The sequence below is a fragment of the Macaca thibetana genome, chromosome X (assembly GCF_024542745.1).
Source record: "Macaca thibetana thibetana isolate TM-01 chromosome X, ASM2454274v1, whole genome shotgun sequence".
NCBI classification, from domain to species: Eukaryota; Metazoa; Chordata; class Mammalia; order Primates; family Cercopithecidae; genus Macaca; species Macaca thibetana.
In genome coordinates this window covers 55,112,631-55,137,549 of record NC_065598.1, presented here as the reverse complement: position 1 = coordinate 55,137,549, position 24,919 = coordinate 55,112,631, and the positions used below count along the sequence as shown (strand labels likewise).

At 41.6% G+C, this 24,919-nt stretch overlaps 1 protein-coding gene across 1 annotated transcript in view; it reads left to right on the top strand.

The window, feature by feature from the left end:
• FAM104B (family with sequence similarity 104 member B) overlaps positions 1 to 24,919 on the top strand; it is a 628,193-nt gene that overhangs the window by 165,565 nt on the left and 437,709 nt on the right. The window lies entirely within an intron of this gene.

Genomic DNA, 24,919 nt, shown 5'->3' with positions numbered 1-24,919 from the left:
GATGCTTCTAGTTCTAGATCCTTGAGGAATCATCATACTGTTTTCCATAATGGTTGAACTAGTTTACAATCCCACCAACAGTGTAAAAGTGTTCCTATTTCTCCACATCCTCTCCAGCACCTGTTGTTTCCTGACTTTTGAATGATTGCCATTCTAACTGGTGTGAGATGGTATCTCATTGTGGTTTTGATTTGCATTTCTCTGATGGCCTGTGATGACGAGCACTTTTTCATGTGTCTGTTGGCTGTATGCATGTCTTCTTTAGAGAACTGTCTGTTCATATCCTTTGCCCACTTTTTAATGGGGTTGTTTTTTTCTTGTAAATTTGTTTGAGTTCTTTGTAGGTTCTTGATATTAGCCCTTTGTCAGATGAGTAGATTGCAAAAATTTTCTCTCATTCTGTAGGTTGCCTGTTCACTCTGATGGTAGTTTCCTTTGCTGTGCAGAAGCTCTTTAGTTTAATGAGATCCCATTTGTCAATTTTGGCTTTTGTTGCCATTGCTTTTGGTGTTTTAGACATCGAGTCCTTGCCCATGCCTATGTCCTGAATGGTATTACCTAGTTTTCTTCTAGGGTTTTTATGGTATTAGGTCTAACATTTAAGTCTCTAATCCATCTTGAATTAATTTTCATATAAGAAGTAAGGAAAGGATCCAGTTTCAGCTTTCTACTTATGGCTACCAATTTTCCCAGTGCCATTTATTAAATAGGGAACCCTTTCCCCATTTCTTGTTTTTGTCAGGTTTGTCAAAGATCAGATGGCTGTAGATGGGTGGTATTATTTCTGAGGACTCTGTTCTGTTCCATTGGTCTATATCTCTGTTTTGGTACCAGTACCATGCTGTTTTGGTTACTGTAGCCTTGTAGTAGAGTTTGAAGTCCGGTAGCATGATGCCTCGAGCTTTGTTCTTTTGACTTAGGATTGTCTTGGCAATGCGGGATCTTTTTTGGTTCCATATGCACTTTAAAGCAATTTTTTCCAATTCTGTGAAGAAAGTCATTGGTAGCTTGATGGGGATGGCATTGAATCTATAAATTACCTTGGGCACTATGGCCATTTTCACGATATTGATTCTTCCTCTCCATGAGCATGGTATGTTCTTCCATTTGTTTGTGTCCTCCTTTATTTCATTGAGCAGTGGTTTGTCGTTCTCCTTGAAGAGGTCCTTGACATCCCTTGTAAGTTGGATTCCTAGGTATTTTATTCTCTTTGAAGCTATTGTGAATGGGAGTTCATTCATGATCAATTCTATCAATTTTGTTGATCTTTTCAAAAAACCAACTCCTGGATTCATTGATTTTTTGGAGGGATTTTTGTGTCTCTATCTCCTTCAGTTCTGCTCTGATCTTAGTTATTTCTTGCCTTCTGCTAGCTTTTGAATGTGTTTGCTCTTGCTTCTCTAGTTCTTTTAATTGTAATGTTAGAGTGTCAATTTTAGATCTTTCCTGCTTTCTCTTGTGGGCATTTAGTGCTATAAATTTCCCTCTACACACTGCTTTAAATGTGTCCCAGAAATTCTGGTATGTTGTGTCTTTGTTTCCATTGGTTTCAAAGAACATCTTTATTTCTGCCTTCATTTCGTTATGTACCCAGTAGTCATTCAGGAGCAGGTTGTTCAGTTTCCATGTAGTTTAGCGGTTTTGATTGAGTTTCTTAGCCCTGAGTTCTAGTTTGATTGCACTGTGTTCTGAGAGACAGTTTGTTATAATTTCTGTTCTTTTACATTTGTTGAGGAGTGCTTTACTTCAATTATGTGGTCAATTTTGGAATAAGTGCGATGTGGTGCTGAGAAGAATGTATATTCTGTTGATTTGGGGTGGAGAGTTCTGTAGATGTCCATTAGGTCCACTTGGTGCAGAGTTGAGTTCAATTCCTGGATATCCTTGTTGATTTTTTGTCTCGTTAATCTGCCTAATGTTGACAGTGGGTGTTAAATCTCCCATTATTATTGTGTGGAAGTCTAAGTCTCTTTGTAAGTCTCTAAGGACTTGCTTTATTAATCTGGGTGCTCCTGTATTGGGTGCCTATATATTTGGGATAGTTAGCTCTTCCTGTTGAATTGATCGCTTTACCATTATGTAATGGCCTTCTTTGTCTCTTTTGATCTTTGATGGCTTAAAGTCTGTTTTATCAGAGACTAGGATTGCAACCACTGCTTTTCTTTGTTTTCCATTTGCTTGGTAGATCTTCCTCCATCCCTTTATTTTGAACCTATGTGTGTCTCTGCATGTGAGATGGGTCTCCTGAATACAGCAAACTGATGGGCCTTGACTCTTTATCCAATTTTCCAGTCTGTGTCTTTTAATTGGAGCATTTAGTCCATTTACATTTAAGGTTAATATTGTTATGTGTGAACTTGATCCTGTCATTACGATATTAACTGGTTATTTTGCTCGCTAGTTGATGCAGTTGCTTCCTAACATCGATGGTCTTTACATTTTGGCATGTTTTTGCAATAGCTGGTACCGGTTGTTCCTTTCCATGTTTAGTGCTTCCTTCAGGGTCTCTTGTGAGGCAGGCCTGGTGGTGACAAAATCTCTAAGTATTTGCTTGTCTGTAAAGGATTTTATTTCTCCTTCACTTATGAAACTTAGTTTGGCTGGATATGAAATTCTCAGTTGAAAATTATTTTCTTTAAGAATGTTGAATATTGGCCCCCACTCTCTTCTGGCTTGGAGAGTTTCTGCTGAGAGATCTGCTGTTAGTCTGATGGGCTTCCCTTTGTGGGTAACCCGACCTTTCTCTCTGGTTGCCCTTAACAGTTTTTCCTTCATTTCAACTTTGGTGAATCTGATGATTTTGTGTCTTGGAGTTGCTCTTTTTGAGGAGTATCTTTGTGGTGTACTCTGTATTTCCTGAATTTGAATGTTGGCCTGCCTTACTAGGTTGGGGAAGTTCTCCTGGATGATATCCTGAAGAGTGTTTTCCAACTTGGTTCCATTTTTCCCCTCACTTTCTGGTACCCCAATCAGACATAGATTTGGTCTTTTCACATAATCCCATACTTCTTGCAGGCTTTGTTCATTTCTTTTTCCTCTTTTCTCTTTAGACTTCTCTTCTCGCTTCATTTCATTCATTTGATCCTCAATTTCTGATACTCTTTCTTCCAGTTGATCGAGTCATTTACTGAAGCTTGTGCATTTGTCACTTATTCCTCGTGTCATGGTTTTTATCTCTGTCAGTTCCTTTATGGCCTTCTCTGCATTGATTATTCTAGTTATCCATTCTTCCATTCTTTTTTCAAGATTTTTAGTTTCTTTGTGCTGGGTACGTAATTCCTCCTTTAGCTCTGAGAAGTTTGATGGACTGAAGCCTTCTCTCAACTCGTCAAAGTCATTCTCCATCCAGCTTTGTTCCATTGCTGGCGATGAGCTCCGTTCCTTTGGAGGGGTAGATGCGCTCTTTTTTTTTTTTTTTAATTTCCAGCTTTTCTGGCCTGCTTTTTCTCCATCTTTGTGGTTTTATCTGCCTTTGGTCTTTGATGATGGTGACGTACTGATGGGGTTTTGGTGTGGGTGTCCTTCCTGTTTGTTAGTTTTCCTTCTAAATGTCAGGACCCTCAGCTGTAGATCTGTTGGAGATTGCTTGAGGTCCACTCCAGACCCTGTTTGTCTGGGTATCAGCAGCAGAGGCTGCAGAAGATAGAATATTTCTGAACAGCGAGTGTACCTGTCTGATTCTTGCTTTGGAAGCTTCGTCTCAGGGGTGTACTGCACCGTGTGAGGTGTGGGGTGTCAGTCTGCCTCTAGTGCAGGATGTCTCCCAGTTAGGCTACTCAGAGTCAGGGACCCACTTGAGCAGGCAGTCTGTCCCTTCTCAGATCTCAGCCTCCGTGTTGGGAGATCCACTGCTCTCTTCAAAGCTGTCAGACAGGGTTGTTTGCGTCTGCAGAGGTTTCGGCTGCTTTTTGTTTTTGTTGTTGTTGTTTATCTGTGCCCTGTCCCCAGAGGTGGAGTCTACAGAGACAGGCATGACTCCTTGAGCTGCTGTGAGCTCCACCCAGTTGGAGCTTCCCAGCGGCTTTGTTTACCTACTTAAGCCTCAGCAATGGTGGGTGCCCCTCTCCCATCCTTGCTGCTGCCTTGCAGTTAGATCGCAGGCTGCTGTGCTAGCAATGAGGGAGACTCCATGGGTGTGGGACCCTCCTGGCCAGGTGTGGGATATAATCTGGTGTGCCATTTGCTAAGACCCTTGGTAAAGCACAGTATTGGGGTGGGAGTTACCGATTTTCCAGGTGTTGTGTGTCTCAGTTCCCCTGTGTAGGAAAAGGGATTCCTTTCCCCTTTGTGCTTCCCAGGTGAGGCGATGCCTCGCCCTGCTTCAGGTCTTGGTGGTCCGGCTGCAGCAGCTGACCAGCACCGATTGTCCGGCACTCCCTAGTGAGATGAACCTGGTACCTCAGTTGAAAATGCAGAAATCACCCGTCTTCTGTGTTGCTCGCTCTGGGAGCTGGAGACTGGAGTTGTTCCTATTCAGCCATCTTGCTCCGACCTCAATCAGTAGCATTTCTATACACAAATAACAGTCAAGCCAAGAACCAAATCAAGAAGACAATTCCATTTACAATAGCCACAAAAAAATACCTAGCAATATATTTAACCATGGAAGTGAAAGATCTCTACAAGGAAAACTAGAAAATCCTAATGAAAGAAATTGTAGATGACACAAACAAAAGGAAAAACATCCTATCTTCCTGAATCTGAAGAACTGATATCATTAAAATGGCAAATCTGCCTAAAGCAATTGCTTTAGATTGCTATAGATTAAATGCAACCTCTTTCAAAATATCAATGTCATTTTTCATAGAACTAAAAAAAAAAATCCTAAAATTTACATGGAACCAAGAAAGAGCCCCAATAGCCAAAGTGATCCTAAGAAAAAAGAACAAAACTGGAGGCATCACATTACCTGACTCCAAATTATACTACAAGGCTACAGTAAACGAAAAGCATGATGCTGGTATAAAAATAAACACATAAATCAATGGAACAGAATAAAGAACCCAGAAATAAAGGCATATATTTAAAGCTAACAGATTTTTTTACAAAGCCACAAGAAAATATACTGGAGAAAGGACACTGGGTTCAATAAATGGTGCCGGGATAATTGGATTGCCATATGCAGAAGAATGAAACTGGACGCCTATCTGTCATCACATGAAAAAATCAACTCAACAATGATTAAAAACTTAAATGTAAAACCCGAAACTATAAAAATACTAGAAGAAGGCCTAAGGAAAACTCTCCTGGACTTTGGTATAGGCAAAGAATTTATGACTAATATCTCAAAAGCATAGGCAACAAAACCAAAAATAGAAAAATGGGATTTAGTTACACTAAAAAGCTTCTGCACAGTGAAAGAAGTAATCAACAGGGTGAACAGAGACAGCATGTAGAATGAGAGAAAATATTAGCAAACTATGCATCTGACAGGAGTCTGATATTCAGAATTTACAAGGAGCTACAATAACTAAAAAACACAAAAACAAAAACAAATAATTCCATTTAAAAAGTGGGCTGGCCAGGCACAGTGGCTCACGCCTGTAATCCTAGCACTTTGGGAGGCTGAGGCAGGCGAATCACCTGAGGTTAGGAGTTCGAGACCAGCCTGGCCAACATGGAGAAACTCCGTCTCTACTAAAAGTGCAAAAATTAGCCAGGCATGGTGGCAGGCTCCTGTAATTTCAGCTACTTAGGAGGCTGAGGTAGGAGAATCACTTGAACCTGGGAGGCAGAGGTCATACCACTGCACTCCAGCCTGGGCGACAAGAGGGAGACTCTGAAAAGAAAAAAAAAAGGAAAGAAAGAAAGAGAGAGAGAGAGAAGAAAGAATGAACGAACGAAAGAGAAAGAGAGAGAGAGAGAGAGAGAGAGAGGAAGGAAGGAAGGAAGGAAGAAAGGGCTAAGGACATGATGAATAGTTATTTTTTAATAGAAGACAGAAATGGCCAACAAGCATAGGAAAAATGGTCATCACGAATAATCAGAGAAATTAGAATTAAAACTGCAGTGAGATGTCATCTTACACCAATAAAAATGGCTATTGTTAGAAAGACAAAAAATAACAGATGTTGGAGAGCATGTGGAGAAAAGGAAATGCTTATATGTTGTTGGTGAGAATGTACAGCCTCTATGGAAAACGATACGGAGATTTCTCAAAGAAGTAAAAATAAAACAACCAATCTCAGTACTGGGTATCTACCTAGAAGGAAAAGAAACCATACACAGTAACAAAGATATGGAACCCAACCTAAGTGTTTATCAACAGATTACTGGATTAAGAAAATGTGGCATACACACACACACAAAATAGAATATGATTCAGCCATAAAAAGAATGAAATAATGTCTTTTGCAGCAACATGGATGGAACTGGAGGCCATTTTCTTATGAAACAACTCAGACACGGAAAGACCAATACTGCATGTTCTCACTTACAAGTGGAAGCTAAATAATGTATACACATGGACATAGAGAGTGGAATGATAGACAATGGATACTTGGAAGAGTTGATGGATGGGAGAGGGTATGATAAGAAATTACTCAACAGGTACAAGGGATTTTATTCTGGTAATGGATACACTAAAAGCTCTGACTTCACCATTATCTAATATATCCATGTAACAAATTTACACTTATACCCTATACATTTACACAAGTAAGAAATAATGTCTTGTTTATGTCATCAAGGCATAATTCATAAAAGAAAAAAAGATGGTAAATTGGATTTCATCAAAATTAAAAATTTCTTCTTTTTAAAAGACATTGTTAAAAGAATGAAAAGACAAACCATAGACTGGGAGATAATATTAGCAAATCTGATAAAGTTCTTTTATCCAGAATTTGCATTCCACAAAACACTAAAACCTTAATAATAAGCAAAGAAGTTATTGAACAAATGGGCCAATGAACAAATGGGCCAAAGACTTGAACACATATTTCACCGAAGAAGATATTTGGATGGCAGATAAGCATATGAAAAGGTGCTTAACATCATTGCGTCTCAATCTAGACCACTTACTTACTCATATATACCTTCCCTGACCACTAAAAATTAGGCGGATTCCCCTGATTCATGCTTGGATGCATCATTCAAGATTTTCCTAATCAAAGGCAGCACCTGTTATACTCACCTTTTTAAATTCCCTGTCTCTTCTAATAGACTGAGACCTCATCCTTAAAATCCCAATGAGTGGACCAGTGCCTAGCATACAATAAATATTCAGTAAATTTGATTCTTAAGAGTAAAGTAGTGGCGGAGCAAGATGGCCGAATAGGAACAGCTCCAGTCTCCAACTCCCAGCACGAGTGACACAGAAGACCGGTGATTTCTGCATTTTCAACTGAGGTACTGGGTTCATCTCACTGGGGAGTGCCGGACGATCAGTGCTGGTCAGCTGCTGCAGCCCGACCAGCGAGAGCTGAAGCAGGGCGAGGCATTGCCTCACCTGGGAAGCGCAAGGGGGAAGGGAATCCCTTTTCCTAGCCAGGGGAACTGAGACACACAACACCTGGAAAATCGGGTAACTCCCACCCCAATACTGCCCTTTAAGCAAACAGGCACACCAGGAGATCATATCCCACACCTGGCCGGGAGGGTCCCACACCCACGGAGCCTTCCTCATTGCTAGCACAGCAGTCTGTGATCTCGCGGCAAGGCAGCAGCGAGGCCGGGGGAGGGGCGCCCGCCATTGCTGAGGCTTAAGTAGGTAAACAAAGCTGCTGGGAAGCTCGAACTGGGTGGAGCCCACAGCAGCTCAAGGAAACCTGCCTGTCTCTGTAGACTCCACCTCTGGGGACAGGGCAATAACAAACGCAGCCGAAACCTCTGCAGACGCAAATGACTCTGTCTGACAGCTTTGAGGAGAGCAGTGGATCTCCCAACCCGGAGGTTGAGATCTGAGAAGGGACAGACTCCCTGCACAAGTGGGTCCCTGACCCCTGAGTAGCCTAACTGGGAGACATCCCCCACTAGGGGCAGTCTGACACCCCACACCTCACAGAGTGGAGTACACCCCTGAGACGAAGCTTCCAAAGCAAGAATCAGACAGGTACACTCGCTGTTCAGAAATATTCTATCTTCTGCAGCCTCTGCTGCTGATACCCAGGCAAACAGGGTCTAGAGTGGACCTCAAGCAATCTCCAACAGACCTATAGCTGAGGGTCCTGACTTTAGAAGGAAAACTATCAAACAGGAAGGACACCTACACCAAAACCCCATCAGTACATCACCATCATCAAAGACCAGAGGCAGATAAAACCACAAACATGGGGAAAAAGCAGGGCAGAAAAGCTGGAAATTCAAAAAATAAGAGCGCATCTCCCCCGGCAAAGGAGCGCAGCTCATCGCCAGCAACGGATCAAAGCTGGACGGAGAATGACTTTGACGAGATGAGAGAAGAAGGCTTCAGTCCATCAAATTTCTCAGAGCTAAAGGAGGAATTACGTACCCAGCACAAAGAAACTAAAAATCTTGAAAAAAAAAGTGGAAGAATTGATGGCTAGAGTAATTAATGCAGAGAAGGTCATAAACGAAATGTAAGAGATGAAAACCATGACACGAGAAATACGTGACAAATGCACAAGCTTCAGTAACCGACTCGATCAACTGGAAGAAAGAGTATCTGCGATTGAGGATCAAATGAATGAAATGAAGCAAGAAGAGAAACCAAAAGAAAAAAGAAGAAAAAGAAAGGAACAAAGCCTGCAAGAACTATGGGATTATGTAAAAAGACCAAATCTACATCTGATTGGGGTGCCTGAAAGTGAGGGGGAAAATGGAACCAAGTTGGAAAACACTCTTCAGGATATCATCCAGGAGAACTTCCCCAACCCAGTAGGGCAGGCCAACATTCAAATCCAGGAAATACAGAGAACGCCACAAAGATACTCCTCGAGAAGAGCAACTCCAAGACACATAATTGCCAGATTCACCAAAGTTGAAATGAAGGAAAAAATCTTAAGGGCAGCCAGAGAGAAAGGTCGGGTTACCCACAAAGGGAAGCCCATCAGACTAACAGCAGATCTCTCGGCAGAAACTCTCCAAGCCAGAAGAGAGTGGGGGCCAATATTCAACATTCTTAAAGAAAAGAATTTTAAACCCAGAATTTCATATCCAGCCAAACTAAGTTTCATAAGTGAAGGAGAAATAAAATTCTTTACAGATAAGCAAATGCTTAGAGATTTTGTCACCACTAGGCCTGTCTTACAAGAGACCCTGAAGGAAGCACTAAACATGGAAAGGAACAACCGGTACCAGCCATTGCAAAAACATGCCAAAATGTAAAGACCATCGAGGCTAGGAAGAAACTGCATCAACTAACGAGCAAAATAACCAGTTAATATCATAATGGCAGGATCAAGTTCACACATAACAATCTTAACCTTAAATATAAATGGACTAAATGCTCCAATTAAAAGACACAGACTGGCAAACTGCATAAAGAGTCAAGGCCCATCAGTCTGCTGTATTCAGGAGACCCATCTCACACGCAGAGACATACATAGGCTCAAAATAAAGGGATGGAGGAAGATCTACCAAGCAAATGGAGAACAAAAAAAAGTGGGGGTTGCAATACTAGTCTCTGATAAAACAGACTTTAAACCATCAAAGATCAAAAGAGACAAAGAAGGCCATTACATAATGGTAAAGGGATCAATTCAACAGGAAGAGATAACTATCCTAAATATATATGCACCCAATACAGGAGCACCCAGATTCATCAAGCAAGTCCTTAGAGACTTACAAAGAGACTTAGACTCCCATACAATAATAATGGGAGACTTCAACACTCCACTGTCAACATTAGACAGATCAACGAGACAGAAAGTTAACAAGGATATCCAGGAATTGAACTCATCTCTGCAGCAAGCAGACCTAATAGACATCTAGAGAACTCTCCACCCCAAATCAACAGAATATACATTCTTCTCAGCACCACATCATACTTACTCCAAAATTGACCACGTAATTGGAAGTAAAGCACTCCTCAGCAAATGTACAAGAACAGAAATTATAACAAACTGTCTCTCAGACCACAGTGCAATCAAACTAGAACTCAGGACTAAGAAACTCAATCAAAACCGCTCAACTACATGGAAACTGAACAACCTGCTCCTGAATGACTACTGGGTACATAACGAAATGAAGGCAGAAATAAAGATGTTCTTTGAAACCAATGAGAACAAAGATACAACATACCAGAATCTCTGGGACACATTTAAAGCTGTGTGTAAAGGGAAATTTATAGCACTAAATGCCCACAAGAGAAAGCAGGAAAGATCTAAAATTGACACTCTAACATCGCAATTAAAAGAACTAGAGAAGCAAGAGCAAACACATTCGAAAGCTAGCAGAAGTCAAGAAATAACTAAGATCAGAGCAGAACTGAAGGAGATAGAGACACAAAAAACTCTCCAAAAAAATCAATGAATCCAGGAGTTGGTTTTTTTAAAAGATCAACAAAATTGACAGACCACTAGCAAGACTAATAAAGAAGAAAAGAGAGAAGAATCAAATCGACGCAATTAAAAATGATAAAGGGGATATCACCACTGACCCCACAGAAATAAAAACTACCATCAGAGAATACTATAAACACCTCTACGCAAATAAACTGGAAAATCTAGAAGAAATGGATAATTTCCTGGACACTTACACTCTTCCAAGACTAAACCAGGAAGAAGTTGAATCCCTGAATAGACCAATAGCAGGCTCTGAAATTGAGGCAATAATTAATAGCCTACCAACCAAAAAAAGTCCAGGACCAGATGGATTCACAGCTGAATTCTACCAGAGGTACAAGGAGGAGTTGGTACCATTCCTTCTGAAACTATTCCAATCAATAGAAAAAGAGGGAATCCTCCCTAACTCATTTTATGAGGCCAACATCATCCTGATACCAAAGCCTGGCAGAGACACAACAAAAAAAGAGAATTTTAGACCAATATCCCTGATGAACATCGATGCAAAAATCCTCAATAAAATACTGGCAAACCGGATTCAGCAACACATCAAAAAGCTTATCCACCATGATCAAGTGGGCTTCATCCCTGGGATGCAAGGCTGGTTCAACATTCGCAAATCAATAAACATAATCCAGCATATAAACAGAACCAAAGACAAGAACCACATGATTATCTCAATAGATGCAGAAAAGGCTTTTGACAAAATTCAACAGCCCTTCATGCTAAAAACGCTCAATAAATTCGGTATTGATGGAACGTACCTCAAAATAATAAGAGCTATTTATGACAAACCCACAGCCAATATCATACGGAATGGGCAAAAACTGGAAAAATTCCCTTTGAAAACTGGCACAAGACAGGGATGCCCTCTCTCACCACTCCTATTCAACATAGTGTTGGAAGTTCTGGCTAGGGCAATCAGGCAAGAGAAAGAAATCCAGGGTATTCAGTTAGGAAAAGAAGAAGTCAAATTGTCCCTGTTTGCAGATGACATGATTGCATATTTAGAAAACCCCATTGTCTCAGCCCAAAATCTCCTTAAGCTGATAAGCAACTTCAGCAAAGTCTCAGGATACAAAATTAATGTGCAAAAATCACAAGCATTCTTATACACCAGTAACAGACAAACAGAGAGCCAAATCAGGAATGAACTTCCATTCACAATTGCTTCAAAGAGAAGAAAATACCTAGGAATCCAACTTACAAGGGATGTAAAGGACCTCTTCAAGGAGAACTACAAACCACTGCTCAGTGAAATAAAAGAGGACACAAACAAATGGAAGAACATACCATGCTCATGGATAGGAAGAATCAATATAGTGAAACTGGCCATACTGCCCAAGGTAATTTATAGATTCAATGCCATCCCCATCAAGCTACCAATGAGTTTCTTCACAGAATTGGAAAAAACTGCTTTAAAGTTCATATGGAACCAAAAAAGAGCCCGCATCTCCAAGACAATCCTAAGTCAAAAGAACAAAGCTGGAGGCATCACGCTACCTGACTTCAAACTCTACTACAAGGCTACAGTAACCAAAACAGCATGGTACTGGTACCAAAACAGAGATATAGACCAATGGAACAGAACAGAGTCCTCAGAAATAATACCACACATCTACAGCATCTGATCTTTGACAAACCTGACAAAAACAAGAAATGGGGAAAGGATTCCCTATTTAATAAATGGTGCTGGGATAATTGGCTAGCCATAAGTAGAAAGCTGAAACTGGATCCTTTCCTTACTCCTTATACGAAAATTAATTCAAGATGGATTAGAGACTTAAATGTTAGACCTAATACCATAAAAACCCTAGAGGAAAACCTAGGTAGTACCATTCAGGACATAGGCATGGGAAAAGACTTCATGTCTAAAACACCAGAAGGAACGGCAGCAAAAGCCAAAATTGACAAATGGGATCTCATTAAACTAAAGAGCTTCTACACAGCAAAAGAAACTACCATCAGAGTGAACAGGCAACCTACAGAATGGGAGAAAATTTTTGCAATCTACTCATCTGACAAAGGACTAATATCCAGAACCTACAAAGAACTCAAACAAATTTACAAGAAAAAAACAAACAACCCCATCAAAAAGTGGGCAAAGGATATGAACAGACATTTCTCAAAAGAAGACATTCATACAGCCAACAGACACATGAAAAAATGCTCATCATCACTGGCCATCAGAGAAATGCAAATCAAAACCACAATGAGATACCATCTCACACCAGTTAGAATGGCGATCATTAAAAAGTCAGGAAACAACTGGTGCTGGAGAGGATGTGGAGAAATAGGAACACTTTTACACTGTTGGTGGGATTGTAAACTAGTTCAACCATTATGGAAAACAGTATGGCGATTCCTCAAGGATCTAGAACTAGATGTACCATGTGACCCAGCCATCCCATTACTGGGTATATACCCAAAGGATTATAAATTATGCTGCTATAAAGACACATGCACACGTATGTTTATTGCAGCACTATTCACAATAGCAAAGACTTGGAATCAACCCAAATGTCCATCAGTGACAGATTGGATTAAGAAAATGTGGCACATATACACCATGGAATACTATGCAGCCATCAAAAAGGATGAGTTTGTGTCCTTTGTAGGGACATGGATGCAGCTGGAAACCATCATTCTTAGCAAACTATCACAAGAACAGAAAACCAAACACCGCATGTTCTCACTCATAGGTGGGAACTGAACAATGAGATCACTCGGACTCAGGAAGGGGAACATCACACACTGGGGCCTATCATGGGGAGGGGGGAGGGGGGAGGGATTGCATTGGGAGTTATACCTGATGTAAATGACGAGTTGATGGGTGCAGCACACCAACATGGCACAAGTATACATATGTAACAAACCTGCACGTTATGCACATGTACCCTACAACTTAAAGTATAATAATAATAAATAAATTTAAAAAAAAAACGAAAATGCACACACACAAAAAAAAGAAAACAATTACACATGATTGGTACATATTCAATGACGTATTCATTGCACTTTTATGAAGATTAAATCTTATGTGCATCCTAAAAAAAAAAAAAAAAAAAAGAGTAAAGTATCTGGCACATTGTAGATGTTCAATTAGTGGTAGCTAGCCATTGTTATGGCTACAACTAGAGCTGGCAACCCGAGTGAAGAAGAATATTTAGAAAGGAGTCTGAGCTTGGAGTCAGAAGTTTGGTCCTGAAACTGTCCCTGGAGGAACAAAGGGCTGAGAGTTTTTCCCTTCCCTTCCCCCACAGGTTTTGTGATAATTTGGAAGTTTTGTTGTTTTCTTTTTTCCCCTTCTGCTATGCAATATGAACCATGTGATCACAGTTGGCAATGCTGACAAATAAAAAAGAAAATCAAAGGCATTCAAAATTTCAATGCCAGCTTTAATTTCTTTAATATCTCACATTTTGGCTGTAGAACCCTCATTCACTTAGAAACACTTCTCTCAGTCTCCAGTACTGTGAGAAAATAAATTCCTGTTGTTTAAGCCTCCTAGTCTGTGATATTTTGTTATGGCAGCTCAAGCAGACTAAGACAATGTAGGGGAAGTGCCTGAAAAGGGGAATCATGATTTAGAATTATTTGTGTAATATTACATACATCTGATACCCATAGGACTGAATCAGGAAATTTTTCACTACTAGAAACAAAACTAAAGAGCTTTACTCACTTGAGTACAGTGTAACACTAAAATATTGCCTTACTAAAATAGAAAAGTCACCTGTTTTTCAGAGTTTTAAAAGTCAAGTTCTAAATGATTTTCTGCACAGCATCTTACTGGGAGATTGCTACTTGAATACTGAAAGAAAATCGACTCTCTTTTAAATATGTTATGGCTTTTAAATATATTTTAATATTTAATTATTTTAATCCTAAAATGCTTTCTAAACACTGTGTATTCTCATTTTCTTCTTAGGCCTTAAATGTTAGACTTGCTTATGTCTACGCATTCTCTCTAGGTAAGCTCATCCTCCTTCTTTCATTTGTCATCTGTGTGTTGGTGATTCCTTAATCTCTAACTGTATCCTGGATGTCTTGAGAAATCCCACACTCCTTTATTTAGCAGCCTGCCTAATGGGCTTCTCCACTCAGACATCCCAGGGTACCTCAAATGAAACCCAAACTGAACTCATAGTCATTTCCTCTCTAAAACCTACTCCTCCTGTTTTATGTCTCAGGAAATGGTACCACCACCAAATTATCAATGGTCCAAAGGAAAAACAAATGCCCTTTGAATTCATCATGGACTACTCTTCCTTTTTTTTGTCATAGCAAGTTGGTCACCAAGTCTAGGCTATTCCACCACATGAATATCTCTACCATCTGTCCACTTCTCTGCATCTCTACTGCCACTATTATAGTCAACTATAAAAGGATATTAAAAGGGAAATTCACTGTTGACCATGAATTTGTTACTGTGGACCTGAGGTCCAGACATCTGTGTGCTAAAGAGGGCCATCAACAATCATAGACTAACATTACATTGTAGGGCATACTAAGCACTGTCAGAACTGATGCTAAGCAACACTAAAAGTTTCTCAAGCCACAGTGTCCCTTCTAGGAAGGATAGTGGCCTATTTAGTCCTTGATTGCTTACAAAAAGAGGAATGTTGTAGTAACGAAGTTGATTCCCTTTTGTAGCTTCCAGTTATAAAGATTTTTATTAATCTCGAAGTGTTCACTTCTGACAATTATGGAGGAGGTGGAGATGACCCATAGATGAGCTCCGGCCTCAGAGCCATTCACGCCTCTTAGTCCTCTGAAGGGGGAAGGGAGGTTTATGCCAGCTGGGATATCCCCCATTGCCTTGTCACACATCCCCACCCTTCATACACACCAGTCCCTACTCCTTCAGTCTACTCCCACACCCAACACTTGGCTTCATCATAAGGGCATGGGCTATGACAGCAAACAAACTTGGGCATGAACCCAGGTACAAAACTTAACACCGATGTTGAACAAGTATTTGTTTTTGTTATGTCCCAGATGCCTCATCTTTAGAATTACGGGAATAATAGTAACTATATTACAAATGGAATATGCAAAATGCCTGGCACAGACAAGCTGCTCAAGAAATGGTCAATATTTTTATTGATATTCTGCCCCCATTCCTCTCCTGTGTCCATACTTCTATCTAGGTAAGGAATCTCCATGTCGGGCTTCCACCTGCATAAGAGAATGAGAATGCCCACTCTTCAGTAATGTTGTGAAGGTTCGATAAGATAAAGTATGCTAAATTTTGAACAGACAAGTGCTGAGTGGATGGTCTATCTCAGAGGGAGTAGCGTCAGAACCTTCACACAGAACCAGAAGCAAGGATCTAGGTGAACAAGCAAATTCTGGTGCCCTAAGGGGCTCTCCTGCCTCAACCTATGTGCACACAGCCATGCAAATACACAGAGGGCTGAGTCTAAGGGTCTCCCCTGCTTGATCAGTATGGGCTAAAGAACTGGGAAAACTTGAGACTGAAGGCCAAACACACTAATGGCTCCAGCTGAGAGATATTAAGGAAGGAAGATACATTGCCTCATTTCTTCATTTGTTCATTCATTCATTTGATCCATCATGTCTTAATTTTGAGGATGTTCTATGGGCCAAACCCCATTGAGCTAGCAAGGCACACAACCCAGCATCTAAGGAATATAGGCTAGTGATGGGAAACAAGTAAGATCCTCCTCAGGAGGATCATCTTATGACCAAGAGGCCCTTGGATGAGGAGAGGCTAGAGGTGAGGTAAAGAAGAAGGCGCCTGCTGCATAAATCTACACAGACAACCCTCTAAGACAGGGAGGGTGGTGGTAGTGGGAATAGCATCATTAATGACCCACAGAGGGAATGAACAATGTCTGGGGCATCAGGGGAAGTGCATCAAAACTCCTGACTCCACTGCCTGTCAGGCATTTGATACTAGGTCTGTTATTGTGCCAGTGACAGCCTCAGAAGCCTCATATCTACATTGGGCATCCGAATGACAGTGTCCACCTAGAGATAATGCCCATGAAGAATGGCAGAAGGAAGTTACTTATTCTTGATACTATGAATATTAATAAGATGGATTTCAGATATATGTTGAAGTAGGAAATGCAACCACTGTTAATTGCCCAAGAACAAGTGATGCACTGGATAACACCTGGGGAAACTTTAATGTAATTGAGTACTTTTTAAAATTTTGAGGATGCAGGTATCCCATGTCTGCCTCCAGATTCATTCCCATTCCTAAAGAGAAAGAATGAAGGACTGGTGGTGTTCCCATTAGGAAAATGTATGGGCATGTCCAAGAGGAGCCAAAAAACCTACTCTAAAGGCACCAGTGGTAGGCACTGAAGTCGCAGAAAAGAGCATGCAGCCTTATTTAATGCGTTGAATCATTTGGCGCCTTTTGTTCAGATTGCCTCTGATGTCACTTGGGGCATGTCAGCACCCTGAGATGCCAGAGGACCCCAGGATGCATTTCAGGAAGCATCATCATACCTGTGATGATGGGCTTAATTTGGGGTTCTAAGGACAATTGTCATTCCGAGAAGAGTCCACAGGAAACCGAGTATGGGTTTACTCGCGCTTAAAGAGAATCTTCTTCAAGATACAAATGTCATAGGCAATGTCTACTCTCCCACAACTCTAAGGGCAGGCTACACCTCGCTTTGCTCTGTGACTGTGTGTTGTGAGAGGCTGAGCATTAGTATGGGTTAAGCAGCCATTTAAAATCCAGTGATACTTCAGTAGGACAAGGTACCTAAGAGAAGCACAAGGCAACTGATCTGCTTCTCCTCCTGTATTCTGAATCTCATCTCCTACCCAAGCCAGAACCTGGGTGTCCCACTTAACCTGTTTCTCTTCCTCACTGCCAAGATCCAAGAATTCCACAAGGCTTCTTGACACTGTCTTCTAAACATCTCTCACATTCATTTCCTTCTCTCCATCTTCACTCTATTTCAGGTCACCACTATCTGTAGCCTGGATGAGGGTCTTCCACTCTCCCTTCTCCCCTCCCACATAGTCTTTTTCTCCACATTGCAGCCAAAGAGATTTTGCTAAACCACAGATCTGATCTCCTCAGTTCCTTGCTGGAAAACATTCAGTGATGCCCGATCCAGTGCCTTTGGGGTAATGTTCAACAATTCTGCAGTGTTACACACTGTAGAATTACGTAGTCAGACAAGCCTCTGCTCTCTATTAAAGATTCAGGAAAAAAGTCATAAATTATCTCTATTCTGACTGAATTAAGAAGGAAGAATTTTAAATCATTCATGAAACATCCTGAAGATAAACCTGGGTCTCATACTCAGTTGGAAATATTGCCCGTTTGAGAAAATTCTAGTAAACTAACAAGAGAACTTTTATTTCAGCATTGTTTTTAGAAAGTTAAATAAGTTGGAAATACAGTACGCTCTGCCAAGAGGCAGATGCTTGAAGATATTACGGGAAATCAATTGCAAGGAATGTCATTCAGCCATTAGAATGAAAGAATTAGAGGTATAAATTGAGATTTCATTATTTATTAGGAAAAAGGTTAACCTGGAAATTCAACATGGAATTGTTTGATTTTTATAAATGAAACAAAGTAGAAAGCTATGTGTTCTATCTAAACATATACATGCCAACACATCCAGTAACCCTACTTGTTGATGCTGATCCTAGAGAAATGCATGCACATATTCACAGGGGACATGCACACAAATATTAATAAGAGTATTATTTTGTTTTGGAAAAATGGAAACTGCATAAGTGTGGGTCATTAGGAACAAGAGAAATTGAAAATGATGAAATGTTAAAAATTAAAATAAATGAATTAGAGTTCCGTGTATCTACATGGGTAAACATAAAAAATATAAACTTGAGCTGGAAAATCAAAGTGCTGAACAATGTATACAGTATGGTGTGCTTTAAATAAAGGAAGAGATTCTACATTGTGTATGGACATATAAGTAGGTAGTAAATATATACAAATCTCCATGGGCATAATGATTGCTGACTTCATCATAGTGGAGCACAGTGGGGAAGGAGAGAGCAGAGTGGGTCAGGAAAGACGTAAAAGGAGTGTTTTACCACATCCAATATGTAAAAGATAGACAGTAAGTTGGGCCTAATATCTAAATTTTAGCCTTTGGTGTTTATAATATTAATCTCTCTTCTTGTCCACATGTTTGAGATTAATTCACAGCAAAAATATTTCATGCTAAAAACAAGCAAATAAACTGCAAAAGTAATCCCACCACTTTTGCTTAATGAGGGTAGGAGTGTACATGCTATAGACTTCCATGCAAGATCCAAATTCTTAGAAAATGTAAAATACGCCCATACTTGCACTGAAAAACATTTTAGAACAATTATCAGTGGACTAGAAACTACAAGAAGACTCAGAATGTGGGACAGCAGATGGAGCCAGACTACTGGTTTGAGTAAGCAATGATCCAGAATGAGTGCAAAGGTTATTCCAAATGGAGGGCTGGCTCAAGAGTGCACTATGTCCTGGAGAGGTGCTTTCTTTCCTGAACCAAACTGGTGTATTGCTAGACTTACCCAATAGGGGGACTTGGTAGGCTCTAATTATAAAGAAAATTTCAGCCAGACTGGCATAAAGTATTCATTTGTTTCTTAAGAGTTCAGTAAGGAACACCTATAAAATCTTTTCCATCATGTATTCCTTCAGCATGCATTTATTAAATGCCACACTCACATACCATTTGAAAAACCTTGAGAGATAAAGTCTGTGCTTACCATATAATAAATGCTTTTCAGTTATTATCTCATTTAATTCTCACAACCCTATGAGGCCAGTACTTTAATTGACCCCACTTTACAGATGGGAAAACAGCTTAAACTAATACCTTGAATGATGTAAGAAAGATACAGAGTGCTAGTTATAGGGCTTTCCTCAATGGAGTAAAAAAGGACTCATTACCCATTTGGGCAGATCAAGACAAGCTTCAGAAAGAAACAGGTCTGTGAGCAGCTAGATGGAATTCAGCTAGTTGGAGAAGGCTGAGAAGGCAGGTCAGGCAGAGCAAACAGCGAGCAAAAGCAAGCAGTGGATAAAGTTCAGAGTATTCTCTGAAAGAAGCAAAATAAATCAGGTGTCCAGGAAGACTGGAGCCTAGAAACCTTAGAGCCAACCTGCACTCCATCACCCCCTCCCCTACTTATATGGACATATAAGTAGGTAGTAAATATATACAAGTCTCCATGGGTATAATGATTGCTGACTTCATCATAGTGGAGCACAGTGGGGAAGGAGAGAGCTGAGTGGGTCAGGGAAGACATAAAAGGAGTGTTTTACCATATCCAACATGTAAAAGATAGACGGTAAGTAGGGCCTAATATTTAAATTTTATACAACTAGCCATTGGTGTTTATAATATTAATCTCTCTTCTTGTCCCCATGTTTGAGATTAATTCACTTCATCCATTCTGTCTGCAAAGTCCTTCAATGGTCACCTTTAAAATGCCTTTCTGCCTCTCCATCCCCATGGCAACAGCCTTAAGGCATACTTTAGTTCCCAGTGCTTTTTATTCTAATTGCTTCCTATGTGGTCTGCCAGGAGATAGTCTGCTCTTCTGAGAGGCTGCACAAATGCAATTCTTCTGATCCAGTCAGTGCCCTGCATATATATACACACACACACACACACACACACATATGTGTATATATACACACATGTACATATACATATATTACATGCATATATCTATCACATTTTAAAGGCTCTGCATCTCTTTCACCCTGCTTGTTTCCACAGTCCCATCTCCTCACATCACCCAGCATATCTGCAATAACAATATTATTCGGGTCCTACACGGGACCACGAATTGATTAGTATACACATAAATGCCTTCTGAAAACAGGGTGAGTGAATGAACGCTCTATGTAAGCCAAGACAGGAAAGGAAGGCTGGGGACAGCTGATTCCTTCCAAGAATACACCCTCCCGCCACCCCTGGCCTCCCAACCCCACAACCACACAAAAAGCCCGCCTTCAGTAGGAATGGAGTAGATTCTCACTACTTCCTTAGACCTGAGAGCTAATAATTATAGAATGCAAGGACTGGTTGCCATCCTCTTCTCAACTCCTTTCCCTGCAGCCTTCTCCCTTGGCTGCCAGCCTCCCATTCTCAACTGCAGACCGCCCACCTCCTCTGCAGGAGTCAGAGGTGGGAAGTGCTGGAAGTGGGGTAGGGCAAAGCCATATGAGGGGAGCCCTATGACTGGAGGCTGCTGGGAAGGAAGTCTGGAGGGCTGTAGGTAGGCGTAGTTAGCCAGGAAGCTGCAGCACAGAAACCAGCTACACAATGGGCTAATGGTGGCATTTTATTGCCTGCAGTAGGGATCACATTGTCAGCGGCAGTAGAAGCGTTGGCCGCAGCCGCAGCTGTGGTGGCAGAGATAGGGAAGGTGAAGGGGCTGAGGCAGGAGGCAGCAGTAGAGAAAGTAGAGACTGTAATGATAGAGGCGGTGGTGGCAGCAGTGGGAGTAATATCAGCTGAAGCAACCAGTTTCTAAGGCTGTTCTGTAGTACATTATTCCCTCCTGCCCTCCAGGCTGCTATGGTTTGTATGCACCCATCTCTGACTTACCTGCATGAATCACATCCCCCATTCTCCCCCCTCTTCCCCAACACCACTGGACACAAGCTCTGAGGACAGAATAGTGAGCCTCTTCGAAGCTCACAGGGTGTAGGAGAGAATGGAGGGGCAGCAGCGATATACAGGGCCTGATGGCTTCACAAGGCCCAGGGACTTCCAGGACTTTCAGGGCCTTCTTTGGTTCAAGCATCTTGGGGATGTCAAACAACTGGAGACTTAGAGTCCCTATTCACTTTGCCCCAACACCTGGAGGGGCATGGGTTGGGTTCCTAACATGTTGTGGAGGCTGAGTTCGTCACAAAGATTGAGTACTTCTTGGATAGGCCCAACCATCTGGAGGGATCCAACAGCTTAGCACAGACTGACGACTTGGGGGACTTCAACCTCCTGGCTGGACTCAGCTACCTGGCAGAACCCCAGGACCTGGCAATGTCCAAGTGCCGCTATGGGTCCCAGCATTTGGCAAGGCCTAAGTACCTGGCAGGGCCCTCATCCCTCAGAGATCCAGAGCTATTGGCCGGGCCCCAGCACCTGGCGGGTCCCTGACAATTGGAAGGGCCCAAGCACTTGGTAAGGCCCTAGCACCTCCAGAGACTGTGGTAATCCACAGGGCCAGAGGACATCTGAGACTCCTAGCACTATGCAGGTCCCAAGCCTGTCTTGGATCCCAAGCACCTCCTGGGGCCCAAGTCCTTTAAGGGGTCATAACAACTCCCAAGTTTGCAGCAGTTCTCGTGGCTGGAATAAGTCTCATGACTGCAGCACTTCTCAGGGTCTCCTAGGAGTCCCTGAGAAGCACTCCTAGGAGTCCCAGTGTCTCTGAGATTCCTAGTACTTCACAAGGCTTCGGTGCATCAGAGACTCCAAACACAGACACTTACTGGGACCTGAGCACTTGGGAGACCCCAAGCCCTTTGCAGGGCCTGAGTAACTGGAAGGCCTCAAGCACTTCCAGTGTACCAAACGCATCCATGGGCTCCAGCACATCAAGGAGCCCAAGTACATCCAAGCAAATTATATCAAGTGACCCCAGCATCTCAGAGGTTACCAGAACTTCTGAGGTCCCAAGAACCTTGAAATCTCAGATTACCTCCAAGGATCCTGGCACCTTGAGGGCTCCAAGAGTTTCTAAGGGCCTCAGGACCTCTGAAGTCCCTAGTGCCTCAAAATCCCTGAGCATTCTTTATATCCTAAGAACTTTAAAGGCTACCAGCATCTTCGAGGTTCCCTGCACCTCAAAGGACCCTAGAATCACTAAGGCTAGAAGCACCTTGAAAGGGCCCAGCACCACTGAGGTCCCAAATACCTTGAGGGCCCTGAGCACCTTAAATGTTCCAAGCACCTCAGAGACAGTGAGTACCTCAAAGGCCTTAAACATCTCGAAGGTCTCAAGTATCTTGGAGTCCTCCATAGAAGACCCAAGCACCTCTGAGGTTCCCACCACTTTAAAGACCCTCAGCTCCTCAGAGGCTACAGGCATGTCAAAAGCCTGGAGGGCCTTAAAGGTTCTAAGCACCTTCAAATCCTCCAGCACCTTGAATTCCTTGATCATGTCCGAGGTTCCCAGTACTTCAGAGACCCCTAAAATCTCATAGGAACTCAGGACTTCAGAGATCCTTAGATCCTCAGTGGTTTCAGGCATCTCTCAGAAGCCAAGAACCTCAAAGGCTTGGGGTACTTCAAGGGCCCAGAAAATATCAAAGTCCCAAAGCACCATCAAACATGTGAATAATTTCAAAAAAGGTCTCCTAACTGTGATATTAGGCATCAATTTCATGGTGCTCACTTGAGCTAAGGGAAGCCTCATCTGGGAGGTTCTGCAAAAGTTAGAAGTGAAACTGAAGAAAAAGTACAGAATATTTGGGTACCTGAAAAAGGTAATCACCCAAGAGTTTGTATAGCATGGGTACCTAGAGTATATAAGCTTGTGAACTACAACAATCCACTGGGGTATGCATTATTTTGGGATCCCAAAGCCAACCAGAAAAACAGTAAGATGGAAATTTTAAATTTTGTGGCCAAAGTCTTTAACAGAGATCTCTGGGACTCGCCATCACAGTACAGTGAAGCTATGAAACAACCGAAGGCCAGAGACACAGCAAAATACAAAGCACTAACTGATGTCCAAGCCCAAACCGACGCCAGAGTTCTAGCCGCTGCCAGATCCTGTGCAAGTTCCAGTTCCAATTTCAGCTTCCTTCAAATGCTACCATCAGCAACTCCTCATGCAGCTTGTGAAGTATGAGTCACAGCTATCACTTGGTGAGGAGGGGCAACTAGAAGAGCCAGAGTGCCCCAGGACAATGGGTATTACTGATTTGGAAAGGGAAAGGAAAAGAAGAGAAAACAAAATATTTGGTGCTGGTGTTTGAGTTTCTGTGGGTAACATTATGATTTAGGTATTATTTCAATATTCGTTCTTTTCCCCCCTTTAATTACTGGATATTCAGAAGTTATAGTCATCATAAGATTTTGGTGAAAGATCACACTCTAAGTATTAATAACTTTGTGAGGACTTGTTTTCCTGTTGCCTGTACAGATTCCTCACAAGTGTTTCAAAAGCTTTGTAAAAACAAAAATATTTTTCATGATATTCTATTATATGAAATACATAGTACATAGCATTTCAGTGGAGTACACTTGAAATATTTCAATGGATTCTTCAGTAAAATAGCCAGGTCATAAAAGGGAAAAACACAAAATAAACAAGCTCATCTGAATAATCCTCCTGGATTTGTGTGTATGTTATATAAAGACTTATGTGTTCCATGATTGTGCGTTGTTGCTGCAGAACATAGAGAAAAATAAAAGCATAACGACTAGTGCATCTTGCGCATTTTCTGACCACCTGTTATGTGAGGCACCAGTGTAGATTCTAGGAATACTCCCTAGTACACATCCTCCATGTCCAAAGAATGTTCTAGATTATGTGGGAGAGAAAAATAGGTAAACTGGCAGTGCAGTAAATGCTGGGATAGAGTGCCATGAAAATGTAGAAAACGACTGAAGTGCCATGAAAATGTAGAAAACATTATGTGACCTGTCTTGGGGAGGGGGCCAGGGAAGGGAGCATTACAGGATGTGTGAAAATTCAAGAGACACTTAAATAAGTTTGGGGGGACTGAAATATATGATCAGAATATATGATGAAAATATAATGTATCAGATATTTGATTGGATACTCCACCCAGCATAGGGGAGGGAGCACTGGCAAAAAGAAGGGGACATCACAGGGTGCCTGCCACGGAAGTACAAAATACACATAAACCATCTTGAGAAGAGGAGGGCAGAGGGATGGGGTGGGTGCAGGGGAAAAGGTTGTCATGGGGTACTTCGGAAATAAAAAAAGATGGGGCCGTCACAAAATCTTGGTGAGGGGACAATCTGAGGTTTGGAAATAATAGAGAAGAAGGAGAGGGAGTAAAAATGGAGACACTGAAGGCAGCGTGGACATTTGGAAATAAATTCTTCACTGAACTATTAAGGTTATTTGAAGGGGAAAGTAGAGAAAAAGGAATGAGGCAAGCGAAGAAGTGCGCAGGACAGACCCTCAAAGGGTGGGTGACTTTAAACTAATGACAATGAAAGTGATTAATAATAATAACAACCCTGAAATAATTTGAGAAAACGCCATAGAAAAGCAGAGCTTCTGAGATACTGGATGAGCCAGAGAAAAGGCTCCACCTGTGGCATCTCCAAAAGGTAACCTTGCACTTCTCTCAGGAACTATGGTTTGTTAGGGTGCACACATTGTTTAAAAGTGTGTGTGTGTCCAAGGGGGCAAGGGGACATTAGTATTTTCACTCTCACCTTCGGCCAATGGAGTAAGTCCGGATTGGTACCTGGCATGAAGGCCCATGC